This window comes from Tribolium castaneum, chromosome 5 (genome assembly GCF_031307605.1).
Source record: "Tribolium castaneum strain GA2 chromosome 5, icTriCast1.1, whole genome shotgun sequence".
Classification (NCBI taxonomy): Eukaryota; Metazoa; Arthropoda; class Insecta; order Coleoptera; family Tenebrionidae; genus Tribolium; species Tribolium castaneum.
The window spans coordinates 8,994,858-9,010,472 of NC_087398.1; the positions used below are offsets into that span (position 1 = coordinate 8,994,858).

At 36.7% G+C, this 15,615-nt stretch overlaps 1 protein-coding gene and 1 long non-coding RNA gene across 5 annotated transcripts in view; one reads left to right on the forward strand and one right to left on the reverse strand.

Annotated features, from left to right (window-relative positions):
• The window catches only part of LOC661046 (uncharacterized protein), a 110,020-nt gene that overhangs the window by 32,745 nt on the left and 61,660 nt on the right, over window positions 1-15,615 (reverse strand). For 2 of the 4 annotated variants that reach the window (XM_015980005.2, XM_064356669.1), the window contains one exon: window positions 6,455-6,495. The exons of 1 other annotated variant lie outside the window; for it this stretch is intronic. The gene's annotated coding sequence lies outside the window, so the exon portion shown is untranslated. Of the gene's footprint in view, window positions 1-2,471; window positions 2,669-6,454; window positions 6,496-15,615 lie in introns of those variants that run through there. One more of the 4 variants, XM_064356671.1, reaches the window with a different exon arrangement.
• On the forward strand, window positions 4,841-11,673 carry LOC107397930 (uncharacterized). The gene is made up of 4 exons (XR_001574938.2): window positions 4,841-6,057; window positions 6,426-6,515; window positions 11,112-11,206; window positions 11,254-11,673. It is a non-coding gene; the product is annotated as an uncharacterized LOC107397930 (long non-coding RNA).

Consider the following 15,615-nt stretch of genomic DNA (forward strand, 5'->3'; position numbering starts at 1 on the left):
AGAACAAGACAAGAATTATAGATAGCCTCTTTAAAACTTCGTTTAAATAGTATACCCGACCGCTCGATGGTCAATATAATTCCAATCAAAAAATTGTAATATTCTCGAAACGTTATCCAGGCAATTTATTAAAAGGCAATTATCCCCGATTTCAATTACAAACAGACCTTGGCGATGGTATCAGCCGAGTCGATATATCCTCGTAGCATGAGAAAGCTATAAGCTCTCAGATGATCTTAATCAAATAGTGAATTAATCTTCATTAAAAGTAACTTAGGAACCATATAATGAACAATTAAAAGGAGCCGCCTCTCGTTTCCTTCCCGCAAGTTTATACTTTGCCTCAAGATTTTAGTTTCATTGGCGTAACAAGTGGGATCTCGAGAGATTTTGCTCGCCGCCTCTAATTCATTTTACTCCTTTCGCCTTTTTTATTGGAATTTACACAGCGTTCCAAGGAAGGATTAGTTCGAATTACGGTAATAATTCCGCGTGTGACGAGTTAATTGCTTTGTAGGCGAATTTCATACCAAATTTAATTAGAACTTAATTTTTCGGTGTTAAAATAATATCTAATTTTCGTTTTTTCACGGACGGGGCGCGCTTTAAAAAGCAATTACCTTCCCCTACGCTGTAACATAATTACAGTTCCCTATTCGGAAAAAAAATCGGTCCCTACTCGATGAAATAACCGTTCGTTCCCACCCCTAACTGCAATAATTTCTACACCCCGACCCTCACGGCTCAGATTGTAATGCAATATTGCTTATATTGTAATTCCCTACAATTTATGTTATTTAATCATACATACGCACAAGAATTATGAATCACCTTCAAATGGCTTGCGCCAAGACGTATTTCCTCGCTATTACGAGTAATAAGCCGATAAATCACTCCTGAATACCCAATGGAGAAAAATATTATTTTATTTGTGTCAACTTTAAATAAATCACGGCAATTTAAATCCAAAACGAAGAAAACAACGCATAATCCCTGCGATTTTATGTGGCATTTATTTAGAAATTATGTTGCAGCGAAATGAATACGTTTAACATTCTACCAGCAGCTAATAGGGCAAGGCAGCCTTCAAATTCATTTTACGCATACACAGGGTACAGTTAAATCTAAAATAAGATGGCTTTGGCAACATACAGTGGAGCCCGGTTATAACGAACCTACACTTCACCGTCTAAAAATTCATCAAAAATAGGGGTGACATTTGGGGAAATGAAATTCAGTAGTATCGCCAAAAAAATATCAATGCAAAATTTCTACATTTTTTTATTTCTTTATATGGGAGGACTCTTCTGTGGCTGTTTTTGCTAATTTTAACCAAGTGTAATAGATTTTGAAAAACTAAGCTCAAAGAGCAGATTGATTTAAAATTTTTGTTAGTCCCAAATTTATTCGCCGACCAAAACTCTCTATATCTCAGAAACTATGAATATTCGGATAATGCAACAAGTAGCAACGTTTTCTTTGTACACCATAAAGTTTTACAACAGAATGATATATAAGATAAGCAACCCTCACAATAAGGTGTTTTGACAAGGGTGACCCGAAAATATTTACGACATCAATCGGTTCGTCTGAAAGATCACAGCCTGTCTGCAATAAATCACACAATAAGCTTGCGTGATTAGCTTCAAGGGTTCTTGGGGTTTATGGTAATCATAGTAAAAATTTAATGGTGTACAAAGAAAACATTGTTACAATACACAACCATAAAATTCATACAGTATACATATTACTGTTTCCCAAAGAAGTAAAGTTTTTTTTACAATGGATACTTATTTATTTCGTCTTTCTTCATAAGTAAAATAAAATAAGTGTTAAAAAACACTTTTTTTCATGTAACACTCGTAGCGACCTTCGGATATAACAAACTCAATTTGATGCTTTTTCGGAGTTCGTTATAACAGGATCCACTGTATATCCCAAATACTACAACGAACCAACTTATTCAGACTTATGGATGGTAAGTTCCGAGCTTACGCACAACTTATTTTTATTTTTTCAACCCACTGAACTTTTCAAAAATTAATTTGCGTAGTCTCATTGGTAGCTAATGTTTTAATGCACTCATCAGTAATTGTATTCGCCTTGTACAATAAGTACAATAAGTAAATGAATTCTGACAACGGTCATTTTCCAACTTTCTTTCGTTTCTCGTAAAATGAAGCAAAGACCAGAGCAATGAGGATATAAAGCATGTAATTATTGTCATATTTATTCTCATATTCACTTGACGACGACCACCTCGTGGTCGAAACCCGTGCCGGGTATTTCTCAAGTGAAGTTTAATGTTTTTGAAAGATGAGTTTTCGATTCATTCACCACCAGGAACATGCATATGCCACTAAGAGGTTGTTTTTCTGCTTAGCGGTACACTCGATTGGCATGCGACAGTCACCGCGGTTTGTTCCAAAGGTAAAAAGAGTGAAAGTTTCTTCAGGAGAGAACACACTTACAAAAGGCATAATTATCCACTCGCGTAACAACACGAAAACAAAGCCGTTCGAAAATAATTAAAAATAGTCCAGGCACTCATGCACAAAAATAATTATACACACACGTTCACAGCACAAAACGCGTCGCCCACTTGAGTGAATGTCTGAAAAAGCACGCGGATAACCTAAAGAGCCCCGACACTTATTCGAAGAGGAACTAAACTGGTTGACACAACGGGAGAACAGATTAGATCTAATCGCTAAACATTTTATTGGCGAAGTATCCGATGATGGTAACCGACCGGCGTCGCGTCCGTAGACCTCGAAAGGGAGAGCGGTATTGGAAAGCAATTTGTGAATTGTGGAACTTGAAGACTACAACAGGGGATGCCACCCCATTAGGATGACTGGGAATGTGGTGGGGGACGCTGAACCATACTGGGTATCGTGAGATACGACTTTGAGGCTTAAACGATACTCGTTAAACTTATACCTTCAATTTGGCCGCAAAACCATTATTGATAGGATAATTGCAACAAGTTGAGTTAATCTAATTAATTCATTATTGCCAAATATCTCTTCATATCACTCATTTTATCCCCTACATAGGTACACATTTTTTAGGATAATTATCAAAGAGTTGATTAGTAATTGAAAAATTAGAATGGCCTATAATTTAAGATGACTGGCAGTTGGAGGTTGAGGTAAGAAGGGTGTCTGGGTCCTGAAATGCCGTCACAATGGAGGCAAGATCCGTACCGAGAAGTAATAAAGCCTTTATAACTGGCCCGGTAGTCCCATATAACATAAAAACTAACGTCATGGTAGCCAAGTTACGAAATTTATGGTAGTCAGTTTAGGAATAAACAAACGGTTGCTTATGGCACAGGTATAAAGTGGTGTTAGAAGCTTGTAAATTTTATTAAGCTGAGTAAATAGTGTGGAAAAAATTAGGCTTTTAACACTTTGATACATTTCACGCAATTGGAAGTCTGTTTCCCCGGCGGGCCATTTGCGAAAGGAGATACGATTTTCGATACGGGGAAGAGCCGAATTAATAAGCTTCGGAAAAAAGCCGGTGCCAATATTGAAGATAATTGGAGCAAATTAGAGACAAGCTTTATTCGAAGCGAGGCTCGTTCTTTTCCAACGAAATTGAGTATTAAAATTAGGAAAAGCAATAGCTTGAATAAATCAGACAAATAATAATTAAAGAAAGTCCATTTAGAGTGTAGGAAAAGCCATTTAGCAACATTGGCATTTCAAATTAGCTTTAAAAATGTTTTGAAGAGCTTTAATAATTCCGGGCGAAATATAATTCTGTAGTATTATGCGGGTTTTTATTTTCCTGGAACGGAGCTATCCTGTTACATTATACTGTAACAATGGTAATTTGCAATCGCGGGATTGTTGCAGATGAATTCCGAATTTAAAATTGCAACTTTTTATTCCTACAGCTGTTGTTACGAGTTTAATTTAGTGGTCTTCTGCAGTTTTATACATTGTCCTTAAATGAAGTCTACTGTCGACTAGTTACTGCTTTAGAAGCCTGCTTTCCTCTGCCAAACATTAAAATTACTTACTGAAATGAAATACATTAATTATATGCACTATAGCATAAACATTAAATTAACACGTCACTATTAATGCACATATTTAATTAATTAATGCATTTGCATAGTTGATAAAAATAATTAGTTGCATTAGCTACAATAATAAGAATTTTTAAACTACGACTTATTATTAGTACTGAAAACAACATTTATGTCGGTATTTTCAGTCATTGCATTAAACTTTAACACACCAACAGGAGCTCAATAACTAAAGTCCCAAAATCTGTGTTTTTTGATGGCACATTTATAAAAAAAATCCTTTTCATTTTAAATAGAACATATTTTTTAAAGCTCTAAATAAAAGTTTGCATTTTTCGTAAAAAAAATTAAAAACATTCATCCTCAAAATATAAATTTAAATTAAAAAATCTTTGTCATCTCTGAAGAATTTTTGGGCTGAAACAGTTGCTGATTTCTTGTCGGTGGTCGTTGAGTATGTAGTCACATTAAAAAACCATATTCTTCGAGAAAATTAGAGTTTCCTTTTTACGGGTGAGAGGAGAAAATTGTTCGCCATGTGGAAGAGAAATGGACTTAGTGTCTTGGCAGAAAGTCTTTGGCTAAAATATGTGAACAAATATTTGCATAATTTCGCATTGAAAATACATTTTTTCGGTGAGGCGACGCAAAAAGACTGAAAAGAGGCATTTACATAGAAGTCGTACGGAGGCAAGACGATACAAATGTAATTCCCAACGCTTAAGTCCATCTTTGATGTTGTGTATCTTTGTGAAGAAGTTTAGAGAGGAGTTCCACCCGGGAGTGCGACGTCGGAGCGGTTGGGGAATGCGAATAGACAGTTTCAGGTGTTACTTTCATGACCAAACGCGCATCAAACGAGCAAATAAGTGAGGAAGAACAACTTCTGGTAATATTAGCATATTTTCCGCGTTCGGACGCATCTGCTGCCGTCACTGTGTAATATTGACGAATGACTCACAATGTAATTGAACGGAGCGGCGGGCGGCGACATCCTGCCCATACCCGGAATTAAAATCCCAACTTCTAGGATAATTTTCGGGCCGACAATTCTTGTTCAACAAACGAATTTATCAATCAAAAAATAAGTGGTGCGTTATAAAGCAATCTCGGAGCTATATTGGAACGGGACTGCCTGTCTCATTTTCTTTCTACAAATACAACCGTGGCACACACACGCTCATCGTGTGGACACGCAACTCACGTGTGTCACGCACTTTGAGTAAGACATCATCAAAGTTGCGTACGCGCATTCGACACACACGATCTAATTAGGCACGTACATACATTGATTGTTTATTACCATAGTCTAGATGGTCACAGGAATGCAAAGCAGTTACGCGGCCAGAGAAAACTTACAAAAAACTGTAACGGGAAGTAAACCCACACAGCCCAAACGACATATCAAAAAACTAATTTGTTAATAAAGACGATTAATAATTAATTCTACTTAAAGAACCACAAACAAGCCATTTTTCGGCAGCTTTCTGTAAATTGTTTCCAAGAACGGGTCGCCAGGAGCCACAGTAATTGTGCCTCAACAGGCCGTTTAAGTTGCAATTTACGTACACTGCTTGCTGACTTGAAATAACTAGGTGATGAAATGTAAAGCGTTTTGAAGTCAGAAGCTGAACGAAAAAATTATGAACCCGAATTTTAAATCCATTTTTAGACAAAATCATTCATCAAAAGGTATTGACATCGACAAACGGTCAACGAAAACGTCAAATGCCACTGCGAAAGTATCACTTTATTCTGATATTTTGTAGAATACATTTTTTTCTTTAAACATATTTTAAGCAATTGCATAAAAAGAATGAAAACACAATAATTATTCATATCAGAGGACTACCTAGGAATTGTCTCCTCTGTGAAAATACCAGTGTGCCAAAAAACTTCGCCCTTTCGTTACATGAAACGAAACCGTCGTCACTACAACTAAAGAAAGGGAAAACGCAGCAAATGGAATAGGTCTTGACTCTGGTATTGCAGACAAATGATTGTGTTTTACCTAGGTATGTGTTATTCACGTTTAATTTCATGGTTTACGAACCATGCCTGTTGCAATTATTCTTAAAGCAAAAACAGCACCAAACTGCTCCACAAACTGATGGAAAAATTACAGTCATCACCGTCTTAAATTGCCTCTGTAAAAGCGGCTAATTTGTTATTCGGACCTATTGTTCGTGGTTAATTCCCCCGTTTATCTGCTATAATCATAAATTATAATTAAAATCTAACTGCACTCAAAACTTTTCCTATTTTCGAGATAAAATCGAGAATAGTGGTTGACACATACAGATGGGTATTTTCAAGGCATCATGAAACCTATTAGTTAAGGGGAAAGCCATTGACGGCTAGTTCTATAATGAGTTTATTTCAGTTAATGGCTAAAAATAGAAAAAAACTCACCCTTAACCGAAGAAGTCATAGACGTGCACTGATCGTTTTATCTGCAAAAGAGAACAAAACCGTAAGTATTAAACCTCAAGAGTCAAATTAAACTAAGCTACAAGAAAATCAATTAAGACAGTAATTAATTCCTCGTAAACGCTCATACAAAAACTAATTTCATTGCAAAGCACAAAACATAATTAAATGTTTTGTTTCTATAATAAAAATTCATCCTCTAGGGTTTCCTGTTAGTAATTGATTCGTTTTTTTAAGAAACAATCATATAATTTAACGCCACTTCAGTAAATCTCCAGAGATCGCGTGAACAATTTAATGCGCCGGGTTGAGAGATTTAATCGTCGGAGTTTTTCTATCTGCTCGTCTAGCCGAATAAAAAAACCGCTCCTCAAAGAACAATACAAGCTCAATTAAAAGCTCACTGGCACAGAAACGCCAAAACTGTGCCAAAGATTGAGGAAATCACGCGCGATCTCGAAATAAATCACTCGTACCATCGCTAATCCCGAGATTAGTTGATTGTAAGAGCTGGTAAGTAGATGAGCATGTCAGATTTTATGGTTGTCGAGCAAATACTGCCAACGATTCACCATTTCACACAGGATGATTTGATCCGCCACTACCTCATTGTGGAGGTATTGTTGGCTTAATATGGCCCGTTTTCGTCTTCTTTGCGCTTGATTGGTGTGATAATGCCCAAGTACACTGGCGTGGGCACTGCCTTCACAGACTTCCAGACACCTGCTCCTGATAAACTGTGGATGTACTACGTGCAATGAAACTAGAACTCGGAACCACTCAACCATTCGTTTTCTTACTGAGAATTACTATTTATTGATGGTCACACGGCCGTATATAGAGCAACTTGATCGATTGCGCGTCTATCTTCATGGATTAGGTGGAAGAGAGATTTTATGGCGGATTTCTGGGTTAAGCTGCAAAGGTCGCGAGATTTATGCACTTGATGACCAATTAAAAAGGTTACCTCCGCACTTCGTCATTATTTAACAATGCCTAGCGGAAAACTTAGTAGAAAGTTGCCAAGCCAAAAATTCGACTATCGCCCATAAATCATACGATCTCACGCAATATTAGTCAACAAGGTATCAGTTTGCCCACAATCAGCAATGAAAATTTTAGAAAAAATTACTAAAAATATTCATTTATCGTGTCAGCAAATAAACGTTCGAATAAGCAAGTTGAGTTATTTTGCTTTCTTTAGGTCTGTCACCACTTAAAATTGGAATCCATAGTCCTAATTACGAAAAAAGACAAACAAACAACAAACTGTGTCTATTTGGATAATTTTTACATTGAAGCAGCCAAGAAACATTTGCCTCAGTTCAGAAGATAAGTATTCTGTATGTGCACACTTCTTTCCATAAAATGAATGTTTTTATAAAGAGCGTTGGCATCTATTCGCAGCTTTTTTAACGCTGGGAATAATGTCATCAGAAGCGCAATGATAACGGTGTACCTTCTTGTAAGTATATCCTGATATCGTATGCGATAATTTATTTCCAAGAGCAATTTTAAAATACACAATAGTGTCGGTATCTATGGAAAATAAGGTGCCACGAGAGTTCTATGGTGCGACAACTATCTAATTACCATTACAATTGCCATTAAAAAAATAGAACTCGAAAACAGGAGAAAATTTTCAAAAATTTCATTCAAAACAATTACTTTTTTCATAAAACTGTATCCCTCATCATCGAATTTAACAAAAAAAAAAACGATTATTTTTTCTACTTTTGTTCACCTTAGGTGTAAGTAAGGTTAAAAGAAAAAGTTGGAGCAAAGATGTATGTAATTAAAGAAAGAGAGCAGTAGAAGTAGGAAAAAAATTGGTGACCGGATCTAGCAAAGTAATCAAAAATAATAGTAGAAGAAAGTCGCCACGTGGGAGTGTTAGGTGCGAGTTCACATGTTCGTGAAGAGATCAAGGCGCGCCCACGTTGGTAATCGTCCGTCGGTTTAATGTCATTATTCAATTAGGTCAGCCGGAGGAAAATCGAAAGTTAAATTTGGTGTCTGAAGGGTGTTGTCAATAAACAATTAGGCATTCTCGTTGGCGACCGCAAGGCGAGTGACATTAGCGATGCGACACCAAGTTGCGGTTAAACGCCTTCAACCGGCGGTTATCCGCTATTACAACGTAATCTTGTTACGGCTGCCGAGTTCCGGTAAACACGGTCCGGTTGAGCGGTAGTCCAGCCCGGAAGTCGTCCTGTCCGGACCCGATAACAACCATCTTTCTGCCCTCGGAGAAGGGCGCACGACCGCCGCTCCGGCAAACTTTCTACTTGTTATCTAATTAGGAGCTCTTGTTCCGCACTACGATGTCTTTATAACTACTGGATTCAATTGGAATTCCGATAAGCTTCGGGAATTTCGCTATCTGAACCCATTCCCCGTTGAAATTTGGCAAAGTGTTGTCCGCTATCTTAACTCCAGTTGTTTCGGTATGAATTGTAGACACTGGATTTATCTAAATTGTTTGCTTGCTGTTTATAATCGGTGTTCGCCTCTTAATGCCCCTGGCGCTAATTCTCAAGCGACATGTTATCGGTATATTTCACACATTAGTATTTCTCTTATCTCGACGAGACCTCTAACCCGACCTCCCACAAGACGGGTTTATTGCACGTTACCGGACCGGAAAAAGAAAACTTACTCACATGCCTGACCTTGTCAGGACTCAAGAGACAACACTTCATATTCAATTATTCTCACAAATCACTTATTTGAATTTGAATTTTCATTCGCCCCGAACAGCATTGATCTATCTCTTCCAATCAACCAAAGTAATTAATCTAAACTTCCCCAACTTATAAATCCCATTTAAACAAAGCTGTTTTTGATTATGATTTTGATTAATGTTTCCTAAATCGTAGAAAACTAGGAATAATAAATAGGGACCGAGTCAGCGCAATGCAAACTTTAATTAGCAATGACAAATTGAAGAAAATTATTGCCTCCAATACCACACACAATTTAGATATTCATAGAAAGTCAAATACTTTTTGCAATGCTTTTGGTTTTTCTATAATTTACCAGTTGTCTACCATGTAAAATGAGCGTACCTGAGGACATAATTTTTGACATTTAGATGTTACCATACTTTAGTACACATTCACATGTAGAGACGAAATAAACGTAAGCTACCAGAAAGCGTTTATTGTAATTTGCTAACACGTCCAACAAAACCTTACTTTCCAAACTAGATATGTAAAACTAATCTTTTTTAGATGGTAACTTACGTCACCATAAGTCAGTAAGTCCTCTTTCTTTAATACTGAACTCTCTAAACGTTTAGCAGATGTCCTAGAAATTATTGAATAAATACAACATTAGTCTAATAGTGATATTTAAACTACGATATTTAAGCACATATCCTACACTTTAAAAGTATAGGTAGTATTGCGTGTCAAAAGGTGAACTGTTTGAATTAAATTATTTCGGGTAACTCCCGCCTGATAACTTGAGCAACTCTTCAAATCTATAAAAATCTTATTCCTGCAAATATCCGTCAAGGAGAACCAGATTCTGTTGCAGTGTTGCAAAGAGCCGACTAAGAAAATTAGAAGTTGCTCCTAATTTTGTTGCCAACACATACAGTCTTTACTTTAAAAATTCAAAATTAAAGATTTCTGTAGAAGCAATGCCAAATGCTAGAACGAAAACCAGCGCCGATTTGTTCCCACAATCCGCTATCGTTTTTTGACTCAACTTGGTTTATATTGCAGACTTTTGCACCGACAATGCGATGTACTTTCGGTATTTTTGTGTGTCTCTGTAATCGCAGCATCTTCACGTGTTCGATTTGCAAGTTTAGGTAAACCGGCCGCATTCCTGAGTAAAGACCGACGATACTACGTTGTCCTGTTCCACTCCCACGTGTTCTGTGCATTGTGCCTTGCACTGTCGACCTCCAACCGGTTTTCTTTCTGGTTGGTAGACGTCTTTTCTCCCCCGAGCACGTCTCCGTCCCAGTCCTTAGTCTTTACGCCACAATCATGGACTCAAAGGACATTTTCATAAAAACTATAATACTTATTCTTATTACGACTTCATCCAAGAAACGTCCAGGAATTTCATAGTAGTAAAGGCCGCCGGAACGATTCATGCGGCTCACATTCCACAAAATAATAAAGCTAATTTTAAGCATGTTAAACGAGATTATTTAATTTCGGGCAATAAAATTGGTGGTATCTGAAATGCCTGGGACACCTGCGACTCGCAGCAATTATTTTAATCCCGTTATCTGGATGACCTCACTCTTTCAGGACAGACATGGGTTAACAAAGATCAAAAATGCTCATTCTTGTTACGGGGACTCTGCCACTTGTCTTGACCGGAATTTGGCATAACGTGTTTTATATAAATTCCTCCGGGATTCGTCAAACTGGTAAAATACGTGGAAAGTAAGCTTTTGAGCAAATTACTCCCCCCGATCTGTTTGATTTGAGAGACACGAAATGGCCTGTGAAGGGTATCATTATTATAACTATATAGAGATGGGCAGACGTGAGCGGACTCCAAACATCCCAAGAATGCGTGTTATTGTCGTTTGTAAATTTAATGGAAGCTATTTTTGAGATTATAGCGTTTTTTATTGAAAAGTGCAAAATATTAACGTTGCTGTTTGTTTCAGGTAAGGCCACAAAGACGTGCGCTGCAACAATACGCCATCACTTTCGAATGCGCTTATTTGGACGGAATTTATTCGATTGAAATTCTCTCTCACACGTACGTATTAATTGAGCTGTACAATTTCAATATATTCATATAAATAGAAGCAATTCGGGCGCACAATATGACTAAATTGAATATTAGAGAATGCAAACGAAAATTGAATAATAAAACGGGATGGCATCGGGGGGCAGGTAATAAATTTAATCCCCTAATTTGGCAAGAAGGGCGCGTCTATTGTACCAAGACCCCTCATTCCGTATTATTTAATATGTCCCACGATTTCAGTGCGTTTTGGATTAACGACCATCGCGCAATTTTGATTTATCGATCAAGCCGAAGATTATGGGGAATGCAGCAGGTGGGGATCGCAATTAACATGGAAATGTATATTGTGTTGCTTTAATTGAGATATTTAAATTTTAAATATGGTTTGATTACTTCTTTTGTTTTCGTTTATTCATTATTTAGCAAGCTTGATGCTTGCGCTTACTCCGGGTTAAATTATTTGCCTTTATTTACATAGCCAGTTCGTTATTTCCTTTCATGTTATAAGTGTTTTATATGCGGCACGGACTATACACATTTTTATTGTTATCATTTATTTTTTTCTCAGGGCACTTACCGGCGCCGCAATAAATAAAACTTTCCTCCCAATTAGACTGACATTTAATGTTTTACTACTTCATTTAAATTTTCTGCTAAAACGCATGTATCACTAGATTTTGATCTCGGTGTCATTTGCCGTAATATTACTTTAATACGAAATGGCAAAATAAAACTTAACAGTTACGATTCATTATTTTAAACTTTAATGTCTCTCGCGCTTGAATTTACTGAACATAATTACTTTCATATTTCATTTCCTCCACGAGACGCATAAACTCTGAATTGCCGAATATTATGCAATGCACTCATTGCAAACACTTGACAAATACGAAAAACCAGTCTCTTTCAGCAAATCGTTGATTGGTTTTTGCGAAATTACTGCATGCAAGTCTGTGTGTGTGCACAGTATCAGACTATGCAACTTTCCATCCCTACGAAATTCGGGTAATTAGTTCCAGATCTTGGGTACGGAGAATGTTTATGCAGCGTAACGCGAAATACAGAGGTCAAGCAGCTTAACTTGTTATAAACTTGAAAACTGCGTAAACAGGTAAACTGGACACAACAAACAAGAACTTTCTCACCGGTGAAGTTAGTTTCTTAAATTAATTAAAAGATTCAGCGGTCCTACAAACAGGAATATTTAATTCAGGGGAGGTCAGAGGGCAAGCCCATTACCTGAAAGAATGTCAAGTCATTCAAAGAAATGTTAACATGCCAGAATCAATAGTGCTTTCTATAATCTCCTAAATGTTGACGGATATTAAGGTATGCAGAACAGCTGAAATCGTATTGGATTTTTTCACCAAGAACAATACGGGGAAATACCTCTATCAGTTATATTGAAATGTCTGCACCAGATCTATTAGCTGCGCGTAACGGCCAAGCTATGTCAAATGCATGCTCTATATCATAAAACATTACACTAATCGACATATCAAAGCGGATTTGATTTTTTGTCGAGAGGAAGAGTGCAGATTCACATCAAATGACAAATTCCAATAAATTATACCTTAAATGAAGCGTCCTCATCAAGCGTCCATTGATTTCAATTTTTTACATCAAATAAATATGATCATCCGCACATGAAATAAATCTTCTTCTGAAACACACTGTCTGAAATATCCCGGAACTCAAAAATTAATAACCGATCGAAATTCAACTAAAAAACATTTACAACATACAACGAACAGAATGTATCGACAAATCGTGAAACAGATTTCAAAACGAATGATGAAATCGTGACGAAGTCCGAGTACCAAGAAGCATCTTAATTTTAATTTTAAATTGCGAATTTGCTTCAAGATGTTGCTAACTGTTCTATTATTTACATGCAGTAGTCACTGTATTGTAAGCAATAAAAATAAAGTATATATTTCTTCATTTTCCTTAAACCAAATTCTGAAATGTAGTCAGATCCTAATAATTTGTTGCAGAAAAGTAATTATTACCTATAATTTTAATAGGCATGCAAGAAATCATTGACTGCCGTTTTAATGAGAATTACGTGACAATATTTACATAATTAACACATCACATGTAACAGTTCTGCTAGCTGCACATTTCCTCAGTTAGATAAAGGTGTCATCTAAAATCTCCAATGAACGACTTTAAATCCTGTTTAATTTTACAGCATTATTTAAAAGGTGTGACTGCAGGTGATCATTTAATATGAATGGACTCATACTCCATTAAACCAAATATCATGTGCGCAATAAAATTTCTGAACAAGTTGGCTTGTGACTTCGGAATTAAGTTGGCAACTTTGAATAGTTGCCAACTAATGTTAAAGTCAAGTCAGTTGTGTATTTAGCTCATAACACAAGATTTTACTTATTCTTCTAAGAAACAATAATTATAATCGATAATTATTTTAACGGTAAAACAAGTTACCAACTGGATACAAGTGGCCTCCCACACGTATCTGTCTTATACAGTTAAATGGTCGAACGTGTAAAACGTTGATAATGCTGTAATAAATTAATCTACGGTATGTCCCAAGGGCACTACGATTACAATCGATCGTCAATATACTGCACAAACTTTTATTTCTTTAATTAAGTACAACCGATATAATGAGATACTCTGTAATTAGCGAGTTATTTCATCGGAATTTCAGCTACAAGCCCGGTTCATTAATTATTAATTAACAAATATGACTTCATAACGCAGTTCAAAAGGTGGTGAGGCTTCGTATTCACAGAGAGATTTCTTATTAAGACACACGTTTTCAAATTTTGGAACATTTTGTATAGGATATTGTGTTCCAAAATAGAACTAGCAAGCGTTCCCATAAATAGGAAGAGTTTCAAAAAGCGGTTCAATCTCCAATAAAATAAAAAATGACGGAGAAAACTATGAATAAATATTACAACAACAACCAAAATTTCTTTTAGGAACTATCACTGAATAAAAAGTTCAAAAGAGATATACTTCATTAAAAAAATTAGCAAGGAAATCATCATTCTTCGAAACGTTGTAAAGAACTAAAATAATATAGTGACCAAAAAGGCAGTTAAAAAAGAAATTTGACTTCTCCACCGATTTGTTCATAGTTCATTCTAGAGTTTTGGCACAGGCTGTATAAATTACACAGGGAATACGTTTAATAAATATTACTAAAAAGTGAAAACAGTTTAAGCGACCCACTGAATAAACTATGAAAAGCGAGTGTTTCGCGGAATTTGCAAGAGGTTAGTCAACTTGACCGTGGCAAGTCAGCGATGACCTCGCCGGAATCCATCTTTAGTGAAGATTGTCATCAGAATTCGAGCTGAATAAATAGATCCAGTGACATCGAGTCTGTCAAAGAAGCGTATAACATAAATACCGAATAAAAGTGCCCCTCTCGACAGACGCAACTTCATGCCTGTTGCTTTCGCGCCCAGCACGGTCACTCTTATTCATCTCTTTCTTTTCTTTACCTGCTATGCAATGCTCTGAGGTTGCCAGATTTCGTTGCATTAATGGACGTGCCTCACTTTGGTTCTTTAAACAAATGTCGGCATCATTATTCACCGCACAACAAAGAACGGTAGCATGAATGAAGGAATTGAAACGTTAGATAAGAGCGGCGATGGTACGTTGTAAACTGATTGAATGAAAAATGATCAATGAGAGAGTTATGCATGAAGACTGATTAGTAGAGAGTTGCCGGTAGTAACGCACGAAGCCGCAATTAATAAAAAAGGACCTTGACAAATCCAATTTGCCATTATTAAAAGTTGAAGAAAAACGGACACTTCTCACGATATCGGCGAAATTAATTACCAGCACTTCCAGGTTTCAAGTTTTTTTCAACATTTTTCAAAGTGGAAATTGCCGAATTGCCGAAAAACTACCACTAATTCAAACTAAGTTCACCCCTAGAATTTTCTTCTGGGAAGATAATTTTTTGAGTTACACATTTTTTTTCAAAAATTTTGTTCTGAGAGGGGTTAGTTCATATTTTATTAATTTTGTGTATTATGTAAAAAATACAACGTAAATTAGAGACATGGACGAAGTTATAGATAACTATCTCTGGTAAATTTCCTTCGCGCTAGATTTAGTGCAATAAAAAGCGCGTTTTATTTGCGTCGTGTCACGTATCAAGGCGTCGATCCGGCAATGGTGCTCCGGGTGGTAGGTCTGTATTCCCGTTGCCGATCCCGACGCCGGACAATATCTCATTACGGAGGTCGGCTGATACTGGAGAATGAACACAATCACGCCGTGCGGTGGTGATCATTATGACCTCCATTCACACATCTGACAATTCTTCATTTGCGTATTTCACTTGTCATTTGTGAGTATTGTGTCACCTCAGCGACCAATCTCTAATTCACAAAATGGATGGATTCTGGCAGCATTTTCCC